The sequence below is a fragment of the Hordeum vulgare genome, chromosome 4H (genome assembly GCF_904849725.1).
Source record: "Hordeum vulgare subsp. vulgare chromosome 4H, MorexV3_pseudomolecules_assembly, whole genome shotgun sequence".
NCBI classification, from domain to species: domain Eukaryota; kingdom Viridiplantae; phylum Streptophyta; class Magnoliopsida; order Poales; family Poaceae; genus Hordeum; species Hordeum vulgare.
In genome coordinates, this window is record NC_058521.1 from 134,157,908 (window position 1) to 134,178,023 (window position 20,116).

The window sequence follows — 20,116 nt, forward strand, 5'->3', positions numbered from 1 at the left end:
CAAACAAGGAGCAATTATCATAATTAAATTCCTTGAAATCCAAAGTGGGAGTTTCATTACTACCCAAAATTTTGACTTCTTCTACTCCACTCTCCACACCTTTATCATCAAGATAGGTGGACTCCGAATCATTGGGGCGTTTTTCAACCAAAGTGGATTCATATCCAGCACCTCCATAAGTAGGTTTGACACGCGAAAACAAAGATTCAAGAGAATACACACCAAGCACTTTAAGATCTTCGTGATTTGCATCACAAATTTCAGGTTTAGCTGCCCTCTTATTGACTAAGGTAGCCTGCTTGTCAGAAATTTGGCCCACCAATTTTTCAAGGTGAGGAAATTGAGAACTAAGTGCAAGGAAATCATTGGCCATATCATAAACCTCTTTATTCAAACAGACCAAAAAGGAATTTTTCATGGAATGCCTTCGGTAGTGTACCGTGGCAATGATCTAGCATGGCATAGACATCAATGGAAACATCATGCTAGCCATCTTACGATCATGCAATGGAAATGTAGACGTGGTGGCACATGTCATGGTGGTAGGTGCATGGAAATATATCTCAGAATGACTTTGAAAAAGCCATAATAGGTAGGTATGGTGGCTGTTTTGAGGGAGGCTAATGGTGGGTTTTGTGTACCGGCGAAAGTTGCACGGCACTAAGAAGATAGTGATGGTGGAAGGTGAAAGTGCATCTAAACCATGGACTCAACATTGGTCATGAAGAACTCATATACTTGTTGCAAAAGTTTTATTAGTAAGCGAAATAAAGCATTCAACGCATACTCCTAGTGGAAGGGTTGGTAGGTATAAACCATCGCGCGATCCCGACCGCCACGCAAAGGATGACAATCAATATACTAATCATGCTCAGATTTCATCACATAGCGGTTCACCATACGTGCATGCTACGGGAATCACTAACTTCAACACAAGTATTTCTAGATCCACAACACCTTACTAGCATGACTTCAATATTACCATAACCACAACTCAAAACTAATTGAGATGAATCAAACTTCTCTAACTATTCAATGCACATGAAGGTGGAAGTTTTCGTATCCCTTTGGATAACTACCCATTTTGAGACTACTTTCAAAGCATAGATCAACTACCAAGCCATGCACCGCTGTGCTCTAAAAGATATAACTGAAGCACATAGAGCAATAGTATCTAGCTCAAAAGATATAAGTGAAGCACATGAGAGCTGAATTGTCTACCAAAAGATATACGTGAAGATCGACAAAATCATGGTGTGTGCATGTCTCTCTCTCTAGGTGTGCAGCAAGGATGATTGTGACACAACAAAAATAAAAGACTCCTACGATACAAGACGCTCCAAGCAAAAACACATAACATGTGGTGAATAAAAATTTAGCCCCAAGTAACGTTACCGATGGATTGAGGACGAGAGAGGGGGTGCCTTCCCGGGGCATCCCCAAGCTTAGGCTTTTATAGCATCCTTGAATATCTTGGGGTGCCTTGGGAATCCCCAAGCTTGAGCTCTTGCCACTCTTTATCTCTTTGTCCATAAGAACTTCACCCAAAACTTGAAAAGTGCACAACACGAAACTTAAACAGAAACTCGTGATAACATTAGTACAAGAAAGAAAACCACCACTTCCTAAGGTACTGTAGCAAACTTAAATTCTACTTGTGCTGATGTTGGGTTACTGTACTTCCAATCTTCCATGGCTAATACCCCCCGATACTATCCATAGTTTCATCAAAATAAGCAACCAACACAACAAAAACAGAATCTGTTAACAGCAGACCAGTCTGTAGCAATCTATATATTTCGTATACCTCTGTTACTTCAAAAATTCTGAACAATTATGACAGTCTGAAGAATTTGCGTAGAAATAAGCAGAAAAAAGAATCAACTCAAAAGCTCTTACAGAAAAAACCTGAAAATTCGTTTCGTGAGAAGAAAGTTTCTGTGTTTTCCAACATGACCATACGATCATCCCCAAGACTAATCATAACGGTTTTGCTTGGCACAAACGCAAAAATAAATACAAAAAACACAATCATAACAGAATTATGAAAGTGTGGGAAACACAAAAGAGAAAGAAAAAGGGTAGATTCGTCGGGTTGCCTCCCAACAAGCGCTTTTGTTTAACGCCCTTAGCTTGGTGAAAGGTGATGAAATCACGTATAGTCATCTTTGGTGCTCAAATCATAGGTAGCATTCATCATAGATTCGTAAGGCAATCTTATTTTCTTTCTAGGAAAGTGCTCCATGCCCTTCTTTAAAGGAAATTGAAATCTAATATTCCTTTCCTTCATATCGATGATAGCACCAATAGTCCTTTGGAAAGGTCTACCAAGAATAATGGGACATGAAGGATTGCAATCTATGTCAAGTACAATTAAATGCACGGGTACATAGTTCTTATTTGCAACAATAAGAACATCATCGATCCTTCCCATGGGTTTCTTGACAGTACAATCCGCAAGATGCAAATTAAGAGAACACTCTTCAATCTCATTAAAACCCAGAACATCACATAAAGACCTTGGAATCGCAGAAACACTAGCACCCAAATCACACAAAGCATTGCACTCATAGTGTTTGATCTTGATTTTGATAGCAGGTTCCCACTCATCATGAAGTTTTCTAGGTATAGAGACTTCTAGTTCGAGCTTCTCTTCAAGAGATTTCATCATAGCATCTACGATATGCGGGGTAAAGGCTTTGCTTTGGCTATAAGCATGTGGAGAGTTTGCAATGGATTGCATCAAAGAAATGCATTCAAACAAGGAGCAATTATCATAAATAAATTCCTTGAAATCCAAAGTTGGAGTTTCATTACTACCCAATTTTTTGACTTCTTCTACTCCAATCTCCACACCTTTATCATCAAGATAGGTGGACTCCGAATCATTGGGGCGTTTTTCAACCAAAGTGGATTCATATCCAGCCCCTCCATAAGTAGGTTTGACATGCGAAAACAAAGATTCAAGAGAAGACACACCAAGCACTTTAAGATCTTCGTGATTTGCATCACAAATTTCAGGTTTAGCTACCATCTTATTGACTAAGGTAGCCTGCTTGTCAGAAATTTGGCCCACCAATTTTTCAAGGTGAGAAAATTGAGAACTAAGTGCAGGGAAATCATTGTCCATATCATCAACCTCTTTATTCAAACAGACCAAAAAGGAATTTTGCTCTTTTAATTCCCTACGGAAGTAACTATTTTGGTCAAACTGAGAAGACATGAAACTTTTGACATTAGTTTCAATATCTTCCAATTTTCTGAAATAGTTTGGTTTGGCCATGAGGAAAGGTCTCTCACGAACAAACCTAAGAGCAGATGGGCGAAAGGGAACGACAAAGGCAAAAGAAAACGGCGAAGGAGAAAGGCAAATGAAAACGACAAATGTGAAGTGGGGGAGAGGAAAACGAGAGGCAACTGGCAACAAAAGTAAATGCAAGAGAAGAGTTTGTGAGACCTACTTGGATAGATCTTGATTTATCCTCCCCAGCAACGGCGCCAGAAATGCTTCTGATGTCAGCTATGCTAATGCACAAAAGTCCTTCCAATGGTGCCAGAAACAGGTGTGTCGACGGCACCAGGAATCTTTCAGCTGCGGCTACGCCTTAAGGGACTTCTTAGGCAAGTATGCAAAGGATTTCCCCCGTGGCCTTGGAGCCTTGCGTTGGTGTTCCCTTGAAGCGGAAAGGGTGATGTAGCACAGCGACGATAAGTATTTCCCTCAGTTTGAGAACCAAGGTATCAAACCAGTGGAGGAGTATCTCAAGATCCTGCACAAACACAAAAGCTTGCTCCCAACGCTATGAAGGGTTTGTCAATCCCTTATGGATTGTTTGCCAAGTGAGAACTGAAAGCAACAAAGTAACAAAGCAAAGTAAAAGCGGAGGTGTAAACGATGGATGTGAATAGACCCGCGGACCGTAGTGTTTACTAGTGGCTTCTCTCATGAAAGCAAGTAGACGGTGGGTGAACAAATTACCGTCGAGCAATTGATAGAACCGCGCAAAGTCGTGACGATATCTATGCAATGATTATATCTATGGGCATCAGGTCCAAAACAAGTAGACCGATATTTTCTGCATCTACTACTATTACTCCACACGTCGACTGCTATCCAGCATGCATCTAGTGTATTAAGTCCATAAGAAGAGAGTAACGCCTTAAGCAAGATGACATGATGTAGAGGGATAATCTCAAACCAATGATAAAACCCCCATCTTTTTACCCTTGATGGCAACTACTTGATGTGTGCCTTGCTGCCCCTACTGTCACTGGGAAAGGTCACCACATGGTAGAACCCAAAACCAAGCACTTCTCCCATTGCAAGAATCATAGATCTAGTTGGCCAAACAAAACCCAAGACTCGGAGAGACTTACAAGGATATCAAATCATGCATATAAGAAATCAGCAAAGACTCAAATATATATCATAGATAATCTGATCACAAATCCACAATTCATCGGATCTCGACAAACACACCGCCAAAGAAGATTACATCGGATAGATCTCCATGAAGATCATGGAGAACTTTGTATTGAAGATCCAAGAGAGAGAAGAAGCCATCTAGTTACTAACTACGGACCCGTAGGTCTGAAGTGAACTACTCCCGAGTCATTGGAGGGGCGATGATGATGATGAAGAAGCCCTCCAACTCCAAAGTCCCCTCCGACAGGGCGCCGATAAGGGTCTCCAGATGAGATCTCGCGGAAACGGAAGCTTGCGGTGGCGGAAAAGTATTTTCGAGGCTCCCCTGATTTTTTGCGGAATATTTGGGAATATATAGGCCAAGGATCAAGGTCAGGGGGCGGCCAGGGAGTCCACAAGCCCTGCCACCGCCACCTCCCCCTGCTGGCGGAGTGGGGGCTTGTGGGCTCCCTGGAGCCCACCTGGCTTGGCCCAAAGGCCCCCTGATCTTCTTCCGTTCGGGAAAAAAACATTTCGGGGTTTTTCTTCCGTTTGGACTCCGTTCCAAAATCAGATCTGAAAAGAGTCAAAAACACGAAAAAATAGGAACTGGCACTTGGCACTGAATTAATAAGTTAGTCCCAAAAAAGATATAAAAGGTACATAAAACAACCAAAGAAGACAAGATAAAAGCGTGAAACCATCAAAAATTATAGATACGTTTGAGACGTATCAAGCATCCCAAGGCTTAACTCCTGCTCGTCCTCGAGTAAGGAAGTGATAAAGAATGAATTTTTGATGCTTTCATGCTACCTAGCATAGGTGTCCTTTATAATTCCTCTTATGTGACGTGAATGTTCAGATCCATTAGATTCAAAACAATAGTTTGCTATTGACGTGGAAACAATAATAATTCAAGGAAACTAGCAAGGTAATCATGAACTTTAAAATAACAAGGCCAAAAGAAAGTTATCCCTACAAAAGCATATAGTCTCGCTATGCTCTATCATCATTGCACAACGAATTTAAATCATGCACAACCCCGGTATTGGCCAAGTAATTGTTTCACACCTTTACTTTCTCAAACCTTTTCAACTCTCACGCAATACATGAGCGCGAGCCATGGTTATAGTACTATAGATGGTGTAGAATGTGGTGGAGGTTGCGAGACAAAAAGGAGAAGATAGTCACATTAACTAGGCATATCAATGAGCCGTGCAGATTCTCATCAATAGATATGAATGTGAATGAGTAGGGATTGCCATGCAAATGACGCACTAGAGCTACGAGTATGTGAAAGCTCTTAATGAAAACTAGTGGGTGTGCATCCAACTTGCTTGCTCACGAAGACCTAAGGCAATTTTGAGGAAGCCTATCATTGGAATATACAAGCCAAGTTATATAATAAAAATTTCCCACTTGCTATATGGTGGTGACAAAACGAGAGACTCTCAATCATGAAGATCATGGTGCTTAATATGCACAAGTGTGGAAAAAGTGGTAGCATTGTCCCTTCTCTCTCTTTCTCTCATATTTTTATTTTTTATTTTTTTGGTGGACTCTTTGGCCTCTTTTTTTTGTGGGCTTCTTTGGCCTCTTTTATTTCCTCACATGGGACAATGCTCCATTAATGATGATCATCACACTTTCAACTCAAAACTTAGAGCAACTATGACTCTATATGGAATGCCTTCGGTAGTGTACCATGGCAATGATCTAGCATGGCTTAGACATAAATGGAAACATCATGATAGCTATCTTACGATCATGCAATGGCAATGTAGACATGGTGGCACATGTCATGGTGGTAGTTGCATGGCAATATATCTTGGAATGACTTTTAAAAAGCCATAATAGGTAGGTATGGTGGCTGTTTTGAGGGAGGCTAATGGTGGGTTTTGTGCACCGGTGAAAGTTGCACGGCACTAAGAAGATAGTGATGGTGGAAGGTGAAAGTGCATCTAAACCATGGACTCAACATTAGTCATGAAGAACTCATATACTTGTTGCAAAAGTTTTATTAGTAATCGAAACAAAGCATTCAACACATACTCCTAGGGGAAGGGTTGGTAGGTATAAACCATCGCGTGATCCCGACCGCCACGCAAAGGATGACAATCAATATACTAATCATGCTCAGATTTCATCACATAGCGGTTCACCATACGTGCATGCTACGGGAATCACTAACTTCAACACAAGTATTTCTAGATCCACAACACCTTACTAGCATGACTTCAATATTACCATAACCACAACTCAAAACTAATTGAGATGAATCAAACTTCTCTAACTATTCAATGCACATGAAGGTGGAAGTTTTCGTATCCCTTTGGATAACTACCCCTTTTGAGACTACTTTCAAAGCATAGATCAACTACCAAGCCACGCACCGCTGTGCTCTAAAAGATATAAGTGAAGCACATAGAGCAAAAGTATCTAGCTCAAAAGATATAAGTGAAGCACATGTGAGCTGAATTGTCTACAAAAGATATAAGTGAAGCTCGACAAAATCACGGTGTGTGCATGTCTCTCTCTCTAGGTGTGCAGCAAGGATGATTGTGACAAAAAAATAAAAGACTCCTATGATACAAGACGCTCCTAGCAAAAACACATAACATGTGGTGAATAAAAATATAGCCCCAAGTAACGTTACCGATGGATTGAAGACGAGAGAGGGGGTGCCTTCCCGGGGCATCCCCAAGCTTAGGCTTTTACGGCATCCTTGAATCTCTTGGGGTGCCTTGGGCATCCCCAAGCTTGAGCTCTTGCCACTCTTTATGTCTTTGTCCATAAGAACTTCACCCAAAACTTGAAAACTTCACAACACAAAACTTAAACAGAAACTCGTGATAACATTAGTACAAGAAAGAAAACCACCACTTCGTTAGGTACTGTAGCAAACTTAAATTCTACTTTTTCTAATGTTGGGTTACTGTACTTTCAATCTTCCATGGCTAATACCCCCCGATACTGTCCATAGTTTCATCAAAATAAGCAACCAACACAACAAAAAACAGAATCTGTTAACAGCAGACCAGTGTGTAGCAATTTGTATATTTAGTATACCTCTGGTACTTCAAAAATTCTGAAAAATTACAACGGTCTCAAGAATTTGCGTAGGAATCAGCATAAAAAAGAATCAACTCAAAAGCTCTTACAGAAAAAAAAGAAAATTCTTCTCGTGAGCAGAAAGTTTCTATCTTTTCCAGCATGACCAAACGATCATCCCCAAGACTAATCATAACGGTTTTGCTTGGCACAAACGCAAAAAGAAACACAAAAAACACAATCATAACAGAATTATGAAAGTGTGGGAAGCACAAAACAGAAAGAAAAAGGGTAGATTCGTTGGGTTGCCTCCCAACAAGCGCTTTTGTTTAACGCCCTTAGCTAGGCGAAATGTGATGAAATCACGTATAGTCATCTTTGGTGCTCAAACCATAGGTAGCCCTCATAATAGATTCATAAGGTAATCTTATTTTATTTCTAGGAAACTGCTCCATGCCCTTCTTTAAAGGAAATTAAAATCTAATATTCCCTTCCTTCATATCGATGATAGCACCAATAGTCCTTAGGAAAGGTCTACCAAGAATAATGGGACATGAAGGATTGCAATCTATGTCAAGTACAATGAAATCCACGGGTACATAGTTCTTATTTGCAAAAATAAGAACATCATCGATCCTTGCCATGGGTTTCTTGACAGTAGAATCCGCAAGTTGCAAATTAAGAGAACACTCTTCAATCTCATGAAAACCAAGAATATCACATAAAGACTTTGGAATCGCGGAAACACTAGCACCCAAATCACACAAAGCATTGCACTCATAGTTTTTGATCTTGATTTTGATAGTAGGTTCCCACTCATCATGAAGTTTTCTAGGTATAGAGACTTCTAGTTCGAGCTTCTCTTCAAGAGATTTCATCATAGCATCTATGATATGCGTGGTAAAGGCTTTGCTTTGGCTATAAGCACGTGGAGAGTTTGCAATGGATTGCATCAAAGAAATGCATTCAAACAAGGAGCAATTATCATAATTGAATTCCTTGAAATCCAAAGTGGGAGTTTCATTACTACCCAAATTTTTGACTTCTTCTACTCCACTCTCCACACCTTTATCATCAAGATAGGTGGACTCCGAATCATTGGGGCATTTTTCAACCAAAGTTAATTCATATCCAGCCACTCCATAAGTAGGTTTGACACGCAAAAAAAAAGATTGAAGAGAACACACACCAAGCACTTTAAGATCTTCGTGATTTGCATCACAAATTTCAGGTTTAGCTGCCATCTTATTGACTAAGGTAGCCTGCTTGTCAGAAATTTGGCCCACCAATTTTTCATGGTGAGTAAACTGAGAACTAAGTGCAAGGAAATCATTGGCCATATCATCAACCTCTTTATTCAAACAGACCAAAATGAAATTTTGCTCTTTTAATTCCCTACCGAAGTAACTATTTTGGTCAAACTGAGAAGACATGAAACTTTTGACATTAGTTTCAATCTCTTCCAATTTTCTGAAATAGTTTGGTTTGGCCATGAGGAAAGGTTTCTCATGAACAAACCTAAGAGCAGACGGGCGAAAGGGAATGACAAAGGCAAAAGAAAACAACGAAGGAGAAAGGCAAATGAAAACGACAAATGTGAAGTGGGGGAGAGGAAAACGAGAGGCAACTGGCAACAAAAGTAAATGCAAGAGAAGAGTTTGTGAGACCTACTTGGATAGATCTTGATTTCTCCTCCCCGGCAACGGCGCTAGAAATGCTTCTGATGTCAGCTATGCTAATGCACAAAAGTCCTTCCAATGGTGCCAGAAACAGGTGTGTCGACGGCACCAGGAATCCTTCAGCTGCGGCTACGCCTTAAGGGACTTCCTAGGCAAGTATGCAGAGGATTTCCCCCGTGGCCTTGGAGCCTTGCGTTGGTGTTCCCTTGAAGCGGAAAGGGTGATGTAGCACAGCGACGATAAGTATTTCCCTCGGTTTGAGAACCAAGGTATCAATCCAGTGAAGGAGTATCTCAAGATCCCGCACAAACACAAAAGCTTGCTCCCAACGCTATGAAGGGTTTGTCAATCCCTTATAGATTGTTTGCCAAGTGAGAACTGAAAGAAACAAAGTAACAAAGCAAAGTAAAAGCGGAGGTGTAAACGATGGATGTGAATAGACCCGGGGGCCGTAGTGTTTACTAGTGGCTTCTCTCATGAAAGCAAGTAGACGGTGGGTGAACAAATTACTGTCGAGCAATTGATAGAACCGCGCAAAGTCGTGACGATATCTATTCAATGATTATATCTATAGGCATCACGTCCAAAACAAGTAGACCGATACTTTCTGCATCTACTACTATTACTCCACACGTCGACCGCTATCCAGCATGCATCTAGTGTATTAAGTCCATAAGAACAGAGTAACACCTTAAGCAAGATGACATGATGTAGAGGGATAATCTCAAACCAATGATAAAACCTCCATCTTTTTACCCTTGATGGCAACTACTTGATGTGTGGTAGCCGGGGTGTGGCGATCGGTGGCGGTGAGTGTTGGCCGAGGTGAAAACCTGCTCTATCTTCGAAGAAACGGCGGCGGCGAAGCTCGTTCCCTTCTTGAAGGCGTCGTTACGGCTCTCATTGCCCGTCGTGCTGCTCCGGGGGAACTCTGATCCTCGGATCAGGCGATGGTGGCGCTCCGGTGTCGTATCCTTCCTGAAGCGCCGCCTTGGAGCCCATGGTTTGTCGTATGCGGCTTCATCTCTTCGCCGTGGCGTGTTCATGGTTGAGTCCCCGGTTGCTCTTGTAGAGCTAGGGGTGATGTTGCTCCGATCAACGCCTATGTATCATGTCTTGGGTGTGTGCGTGTGTTGTGTTGGCGTGCGTATGTATCGGGTTGTTGTTGATCATTGCTTTAAGCAGAACGAAAGCCTTGTTTGATAATGTGGAGCATTCGAGTAACATGCACAATATATATGAGGCTGCTTGATTTATCAAGAACGATTGTTCCATGCTTGTTATCAAGTTTTCTAAGGGTACCAAGGCACGCAGAGTTCACGGTCCAATATTTATACAAAGAAAAGCCAAGATCATCACCGTGATGAGATAAGGTGGTAACTTGATGAATGGATCTGAGTTCAGTGATTACATTACTTGAGAAGTGAAGAATTCAAGGGCGAATTCTGTTGAAGTGGGCAGGAATAATGCCCCAGAATTTACAAACCTAATTTCTGAAATAAGCCGGAGTATTGACCATAGTTTGACTTTCTTGAACCACAAGTTGTACGGAAAATCCGAGACTATGGTTGTGTTGTTCTCGTCGAGTCGGTCAAGATAGACTATGAGTTTGTTCATAACAGAGTCCATATGCATACTTCGCCAGCCTGTTAATTTTAACATTTGATTCATCTCGGGAATAATAATAATGATAGAAACAGTTGACCTGTTCGGCTTAGAGTAGGGAAAAAGAACGGAGGAAATAAGTCCCTGTTGGCTAGCCCTAACCCTCTCCTCTGTTATCCAGCTGACCCCCGATCCTCCGCCGCCTCACCTGCAGCTGCCGAGGATTTCCGTGATGGTCCGCTGCTGGTGGCCGCCTCGCCGTGGTTGAGCTTGGATGTCAGGATCAAGCTTCAGACTTGAGCTAGACACGCTTTAGCAACCAACTTCAGAGGAAGAAAATATGGATAATAGGGTTTCTATTGCTTGGATTTCGGGGAAAATGGATAAAGCACGCCACTGGCGGCTAGGGTTTGTACCCATACAATCTTTACATGCCTCCACGGGCTAGTGTGGGGGCATTATATAGCCAGCTCACACGAAAAAGCAGAGGAAAGGAAAGGAAGAAGATAGTGCGCTTGTCTGATCTTGAACAGCGACGCGGGAGTAGCTCCGAGCCGTAGGATGCTTGATCAGCGGTAGCGCCAGCTTCACTTATCGAATCGTTACCGTTTCAATTCAACCGTCCATTGATCGATCCACCTCTCCTGATAGAATCGGCACTCAGGAACAGGGGAGGGGTCCTGACAATTCCCCCCTGTTAAGCTGCAGCTTGACCCAGCGCTGCAAAAGCAGGGAAAACTTTCTGGATAAATGATGCATCCTCCCAAGTGGCTTCCTCCACTGGTAGGTTAACCCATTTGATCAACCATCTCACAATAGGAACACTGATGTCACCCTGCACCCTTGGAACCAGCTTTCTTTCCAACAATATCTCAGGCTCTATCTTGATCAAACCATCAAGACCCATTAGAGGCAAATCCTTTGAAGGCACCCCTGTTGGTTCCACATGTTTTTTAACTAGCTCACATGAAATGTGGGATGCAGTTTACACCCCTCAGGCGGCAACAACTTGTAAGCATGGAATCCCACTTTGCGCAAAATTCTGAAGGGCCCACAGAACTTATAATGCAACTTTAGATTCCTATGGATGCTCAAAGATGTGTGCCTATAAGGTCGTAGCTTCAAATAAACCATGTCCCCAACCTCAAATTCTCTTTCTTTCCTCTTCTTGTCAGCAAACCATTTCATTCTTGCTTGGGCCTTGATCAAGTTTTCTTTGATGACTTCCAATGCTAGTTCTCTGTTCTGCAACAATTTCTCTGAATCCACAAAGATAGTGTCAGGTAAGGCAGACTCAGCTACCATAGGAGGAGGAAACCCATACAAGGCCTGGAATGGTGTCATTTGAAGTGAAGTGTGGAAGCTTGTGTTATACCACCACTCATCTAGTGCCAGCCAACCATGTCACTTCTTTGGTTGTTGAAAACACATGCACCTTAAATAGTTTTCCAAACACTAATTAACTCTTTCAGTCTGCCCATCAGACTGTGGGTGATAGCTTGTGCTCATGTGTAATTTGATTTTCCAAGACTTGAACAATTGCTGCCATAAGTTGCTAGTGAATATCCTGTCTCTATTAGTAATAATCACCACTCGCATGCCATGTAGTTTAAACACTGTTTCAGAAAAAGCTCTGGCCACAGATTCTACTGAAATAGGGTGCTTCATTGCTATGAAATGGGCATACGTTGTAAACCTGTCCACCACAACTAGAATGAGGTCTTTGTTTTCAGATAAGGGTAGTCCTTCTACAAAATTCATGCTCACATGTGCCCAGGCAAAATCAGGTACAGGTAGGGGCTCCAACAACCCAGGGTAAGGGCAATGCTCTGCTTTGTTAATCTGACAAACAGGGCATGCTTTCACAAATGCAGTAACATCTTGCTTCAATCCTGGCCAGTGGAACACAAGCTTTACTCTCTCATATGTAGCCCTCTCTCCTGAGTGACCACCCAATTCTGAGTTGTGGAATGTTTTCAAGAGCTCTTGCCTTAAAGTAGTTGTACTCCCCACCACTACTTTATTTTTGAATATTAGGATACCATTCTTGTAAGAGTATGCACTAGCTGGGCTCTTATCCACAGAACTCTGAGTAATCCACTCCTTTACCTTCTCATCTTGACTATAGCTTTTAGCCACTTCCAGTATCCAGGTAGGAGTAGTGCTACTAGCAACCAACATGGAAGCTAAGTGTTTCACTCTAGATAAGGCATCATTTTCCTTGTTCTCTTTGCCCTTTTTATAATCAATGGTGAAGTTGTATCCCAATAACTTGAGCAAGAGCTTATGTTGGATCCCTTCAGTAAGTTTCTGGTCCTGAATGTATTTGAGGCTCTCCTGGTCTGTTCTGATGACCAGTGCCGTGGCCAGGAAATAGTGCTTCCACTTCTTGACAGCATCAATAATTGCCATAGCTTCCTTGTCATATGTGGACATAGCAGCAGCTCTAGGTCCTATGGTTTTGCTGAGAAAAGAAATGGGCCTGCCCTCCTGCATTAAGACAACTCCTAGACCATAACCACAAGCATCTGCTTCTAGAACAAAAGGCTGGGAAAAGTCAGGTAGGATTAATACTGGAGAACGTGTGCGTTTCTCTTTAATTGCAGCAAATGCCCTATCTTGATCAGCTCCCCATTGAAAGGCATCTTTCTTCAGGCAATCAAACAGTGGCCTACATGTGATTCCATAACCCTGAATGAATCTTCTATACTATCCACTTAATCCCAGAAAACTCCTTAACTCAGTAACATTGGTAGGAGCAGGCCATTCTTTAATTTCTTTAATTTTAGAAGGATGAGTAGCCACTCCCTCCTAATTAATTATGTGGCCCAAGTACTCTACCTCAGTCTGACCAAAAGAGCATTTCTCCAACCTTGCATATAATTTATTCTTTTGCAATATATCAAACACTTGAGTAAGATGACTTTTATGCTCAACCAAAGAGGTGCTGAAAACCAGAATGTCATCAAAGAAGGTCACCACTAACTTTAGCATGCCAAATAAGAGGTTCATTAGGGCTTGGAAACTTGGAGGCCCATTAGTTAGCCCAAAGGACATAACTAAGTATTCAAATAAACCCATATGAGTGACAAAAGCTGTTTTATGAATGTCTTCCTCTGTCATTCTGATCTGGTGATATCCATTCCTGAGATCTATTTTCGAAAAATATTTAGCCCCTTTCAACTGGTCCAACAAATCCTCAATGATAATAATATGGTATTTGTTTTTAACTGTAATAGCATCCAATTTTTTGTAGTCAGTGCACAACCTCCAGGACCCATCTTTCTTTTTTACCAACAGCACAGGAGAAGAAAATGGACTAGTGCTTGGTCTCATCACTCCAGATTTTAATAATTATTTGATGATCTTTTCCAGTATTTCCTTTTGATGATGTGGCATTCTATAAGGCCTTTGGTTTACCACTTTGGCCCCTTCCATCAAAGGAATTCTGTGGTCACATGGCCTGCTAGGAGGCAATTCTGTAGGTTCCTGGAATAACTGCGCATAATCCTGCAACAGGCTCTGTAGCTCATCAGGCAAAACTTTAACAGTGTCCTCCACTTCTACAGCACATGTAGTAAACAATACAAACCCACATACTACTTGCTCCATCAACTTATCAGTGCAATCTCTAGCTTCATCAGGTTGTATCTTGGGCACTATCTCATGAGCAAAAGTAATGATCTGGCCATCAACTCCAGACACCTTCATTTCCATTTTGATGAAATCCATGTGCACTGGTCTATACTTTTTCAACCAGTCCACTCCAAGAATCATATCATAGCCTTTCAACTAGAGTACTCTACAACAATCAGTAAATTGTTTACCTTGGATCTCATACTTACAATCCTGCACCATGAACTCACTCCATAATACTTCACCACTAGCAACAACCACTTTCACTTTCTGGGTAGGTTTGGCATTCACTTGCAATTTAGCTGCTATCTCTGGAGATACAAATGTAGAAGTGCTGCCACTGTCCACCAAAGCAACTGCAGTAGTATTCCCCACCTTGATGGTGAGCACAAAGGTGTTTCTGATAGCTCCAATTCCCATAGCAGCATGCATAGACAACTGCAAAACAATCTCAGCTTGGCACTGTTCCATGTTATCCAGCTCTGGATCAGCAAAATCAGTGACAAATATGGTCTCAGGTACTTCTACCTCTTGTAATGCTTGAATTTGAGCTTTCTGACTAATTTTGCACACCTGCCTGTGCCCTGGAACCCAAGGTTCCCTACACTTGTAGCACACCTGATTCTGCTTGGCCTGTTGTATTATTGCATTTCTGTTTTGTGTTGCAGGATTGCCCTCAATCTTGGGTTGCTTAAAAGTGACCTTTCTCCTAGGTTGTGGCACATAGTGCTTAGCTGGTAATACTTGTACTGGTGGTTGAGCCTTCTCCATCCTTCTAGCATACCACATAGCAGTCTGCAAATCCTTAGGTTTAAAACATTCCACATGACTCTTTGTGTAATTGTTCAGGCCAGCAACAAAACTAGTTACATAGTAGCTATATGGTATCCCAGGGCTTTCTCTTCTCATCACATTCACAGGTGCTCAAACTGCTCAATATAAGATGATAAGGTGGAAGTTTCATGAATTGCATGAAATGAGCTAACAATATCACAAGCAGACTCTACAACAAATCTATCAGACAAGTAAGAACATAACTTATGCCAAAGTACATTGTTAGGAGAATACCATGTTCATCTCCACCACTGCACAGCTGGCCCTTTTAAATAAGAAACAACCAATTCTGTTCTATGCTCAATGGGAGTCCTAGCAGCAGCAAAGTACTGGTCCAGATTCTGAATCCAAGCTTCAGGGTCCACTCCCTCAAATTCAGAAATGTTCAATTTTGGAGGTTTTACTGTTAACACTTGTCTTCTACCATCAGATGGTGAGTATTGCCTCTGCCTCTGTCCATCAGGCCATTCCTCCATCACCCCTGTCTCTACTTGTTGCAACTGGAAGTTCTGTTGATGGCCAACTACTTGCTGTCCCTCATTTTTGTTGCTAGTAAAATTAGGATGTCTGTATGGTGCTTTTGTTTACCCATCTAAATTAAGTTCTTTCCCAGTATGATCTCTTAACACAGCAATGCCCCCTACTATCACTGGAACCTCTTTCTCATGGCCTTGAACTAAAGATGGTGTACAATTAACTAGTTGTTTGGGTCTCCATGCAGGAATTCCAGGAGAATATACCTCCTCAACTCTTTTCTGTGCACTACCCTGCTCAGAACGCTCATGCTGTTCCTCTTCAGCCCCCTGATCCATCAAGAGCTTTCTAAAATTTTCCTGGATCTTATCAAAATTTCCTTGCATGGTAACAAAGTTCTTGTAAACCATCGATCTAAACTCTTGAAACTCTCTTCTATCCTCTTCTCTACTGTTCTGCAGGGTCTTAATATCTAATTCCAACGATGCCAACTGTAAATCGGCCATCACCATCGACTCTCTTTGGCCAGTCATGGCGCCTCTCTGACAACAGGGTGGGTGGTGGGATTTGAAAAGCTTACCTTCTGCTGGATCTGGATCTGCATCCTGTTTGAAGCTTTACTCCTCTGCTGCCCCTCCGATCGAAAGATCGAGTGGCTCTGAATACCAATTGTCAGGATCAAGCTTCAGACTTTAGCTAGACACGCTTTAGCAACCAACTTCAGAGGAAGAAAATATGGAGAATAGGGTTTCTATTGCTTGGATTTCGGGGAAAATGGATAAAGCACGCCACTAGCGGCTAGGGTTTGTACCCATACAATCTTTACATGCCTCCACGGGCTGGTGTGAGGGGCATTATATAGCCATCTCACACGAAAAAGCAGAGGAAAGGAAAGGAAGAAGATAGTGCACTTGTCTGATCTTGAACAGCGACGCGGGAGTAGCTCCGAGCCGTAGGATGCTTGATCAGTGGTAGTGCCAGCTTCACTTATCGAACCGTTACCGTTTCATCTCAGCCATCCATTGACTGATCCACCTCTCCTGATAGAACCGGCACGCAGGAACATGGGAGGGGTCCTGACATTGGTGCCGTTCCTTGCTACTGTTTCCGCTGATGGCGGGTATCCAGGTACACGGCGTTGTCCCGTTCCTGCGATTGGATGCGGTGTTGCTCCGCTGAATCGGTGGTTCATCTCATTTTTTCAATTCCAACCACGTAGAATGCCTAGTACAACTCGTATGCTTGCCCAGCCTATACATGAGTATCTCAAGTCGTTGTTAATAGATTGGAAGTAGTACTGCTTGTTCTAATTCAGTGACTGGCATCTTAGATTATACATGAGCATGTGTTCCTTTACTTGTTAGGACTTGTGTGTACATGCGTTTTCACCCAGTAGTATGAGGAGATACATATTCCACACTAGCATGTGACTTGGGGTATTAGTAAATATTTCTTATGGACTAGGCAAGGTCATGATTTGATTTCTAATGCTAGGATCCAGTAGGTAAATTGTATCTGCATTGTGTGTTGTTCCTGCTGCGTTCTGTTTATTTTAGTTCACACCTGATCAATCGACCCGGTGAAGCTACAACCGCGGTTTACTCAACTAGAAGTCAGAGTTAAGTTTGTTCTTAGTGTATTATTTTGCAATGAACCCTTGGGCATTGTTCTAAGTATCTGATATTATCCACGTTTTGGTGTTGCTCAATCCGGGGTTGAGCCGACACATCGTTCTACTCCACTGAATTAGAGGCAAGTGCACGAGAGACCTTTTCTTTCGTAAATCCGGTTGCATTGCTGTGTGTGTTTCAGAGTGATTTGTTCTTCACATTTGGTGTTCCTTCGAATCGATATTCTCGGTTTCAGACAGTGGGTTGTAGGTTGGTTATTCCGTGCCAACTGTATTGCAGGTTGGTTATTCCGTGCTAACACTGCCACATGTTAGTTAATCCATGCCACATGTGTTAACCCTCAAATCCGTTTTCTGCTGCATGTCGATCAGCCAGGGCCACATGTGTGTAAACCCTCAAATCTGTTTTCTGCTCCATGTCGGTTAGTCCGCGCCACATGTGTGTAAACCGTCAAATCAGTTTTCTGCCACATGTCGGATAGTTCACGCCATATGTGTGTCAAACCTGTATTAAGTTTTCAGAGAAATCTTTCTGATCTAGTTCAGAGAAATCATTTGTTCCATGTGACTTTCTAATGTTATTCATTGTCTCCTGTTCTCATGGTTCCTTAATATACTTGTTGAGTATTTTTATACTCACCCTTGCTATTATTTGGTTTCAGGTACTATATTGTACTCCCTCCATACCTAAATATAAGTCTTTTAAGATATTTCACTAGGTGTCTACATACGTAGCAAAATAAGTGAATCTATACTCTAAAGTATGTCTATATACATCCGTATGTAGTCCATTAGTAAAACCTCTAGAAAGACTTATATTTAGGAACGGAGGGAGTAAGCGATATGCATGGGATTCAGGACTAGCACCACTACATCACTTTAGTACATCACATACTTTCATATAAATACTTAGAAGTCACTAAAACATTTGTCTACGAGTCGTATGGTTAATATTCATCTTCCTTGGTATGATTCCTTTATCGCTTTGGGTTTAAATAGCTAATGTCTCATAGTCTACTGTGATTTTTGCACCATGCTGATATTGTATAAGTTTTATATTGCTTCTGGATATATACGTCTATCTATTTGTCATGGACAACTGTATAAACAAGCAAGATTCAATAAAAAATAATAATTATTCATAGACCTTGTAATTTATAGTAGTTTGGTAGCACTGCCAGGTTGTGTTGAAATCAGGGGTGTTACAACATCTTTGGACATGACAACTAGCCAATGACCAATCGACACGTTTCCAATGGTTGGATTTCAAACTCAACTGACAACTTCACTTGAGGAACAAGTAAGCTGACTTGGTCCAAATGAAATCTCTCACAACCCCAAAGAACAATGTCTTTAGCTGGCGAATATTGTTTTGGAACACAGAGAGATTTCTCTCAACTCATGTGGGTTTTGGTTTAGCATTAGAGAAACATAAGTTTTGAACACTATACCCTTCTTGATAGTATAGTGGTCCTATGATTCAAGATTGAGAAAATAAACTATGAAAGAAAATACTACATTTTTCTTCGTCTTTTTTATTCTGGGTTGAAGTCAATTTCTTCGAACCGGGTACCGAAGCAACTGCTTCACGTCAACAATTTTTAGGGGTCAACTTTTTCATGCATATTCTGCGATTATAATCTTCACTACAACACATGTGATTATCTTCAGAATTTGTACCAAACTCCTCTTGACTCTAGGGATCTATAATATTTGTGGGCACTAGCAAAGACATTAGTTCTTTGAAAGCACAACTTCTTTTTAAGTGATTTTGTTAATTAACAACATATAGTTCATGTCAATTTTTTTAACAACATGTAGTTCATTGAACTAATGAGTGTATCAAGTTTATTTCATGAAAAGCCTAATGAATGGATTGGCTAGGAGAATTGTGAGGAGGGTCCCCTAGATGCAAGGAACACCTATTGGCATGAGCTTCAAGACTCTACATTTTGCTTTATGTGAGAAATCACATTTGATTCCATAGTAAGCCAATACTATTAAAAGAGATGAGGTATTGATAATGATCTGGTTGCTCAAGTGTTTAGATATGCCACCAAAACCTCAGCCAAACTCTCACAAAAATATTCTATTCATAACCTAAACTATCAAAACCGAGGCCACCATCCTATTCCATATCGGACCCGCCGAGTTTTCTTTAGATAGAACCCAAGCCAAACCCTAGCATTTAGTACCATCGATATTCACTTCATATAGTCGAAAAACAATGACCACCTTGCTGGTATCTAATTGTCAAAAATCAGAATTTTTGAGTTTTGCTTTTCGGTGCCATCGAGTCACTGAAACTGCCCAGGCCAATCGAATGGGTCTCACCGAGTTGTTATCCTTCGGTCTCGCCGAGAACCCAACAGCTAGAACATTTTGCACTACTCGATAGAACGGAGTTTTTACTTCGGTTTCACCGAGTTGGCAATAACGTTGTAACTGTTTTTTTGGAGATGACTATATATACCATCCCACCCCCTCTCTTTTGTAGAGAGAGCCCTCAGAATATTTTACCCACATTCATTTTCTGAGAGAGAACCACCTACTCATGTGTGGAGATCAATATATTCCACTCCAACCATATGAATCTTGATTTCTAGTCTCCTCAAGTTGCTTTCCACCCAATCAATCTCTTCTACAAAGCCAAATTTTATGAGGGAGTGGTTGAGTGTTGAGGAGACTATCTTTTGAAGCATAAGAACAAGGAGTTCATCATCCATACGCTATCTATTACCTTTTGGATAGTGGTGTCTCCTAGATTGGTTAGATATCTATTGGGAGCCTCCAAATCACGTG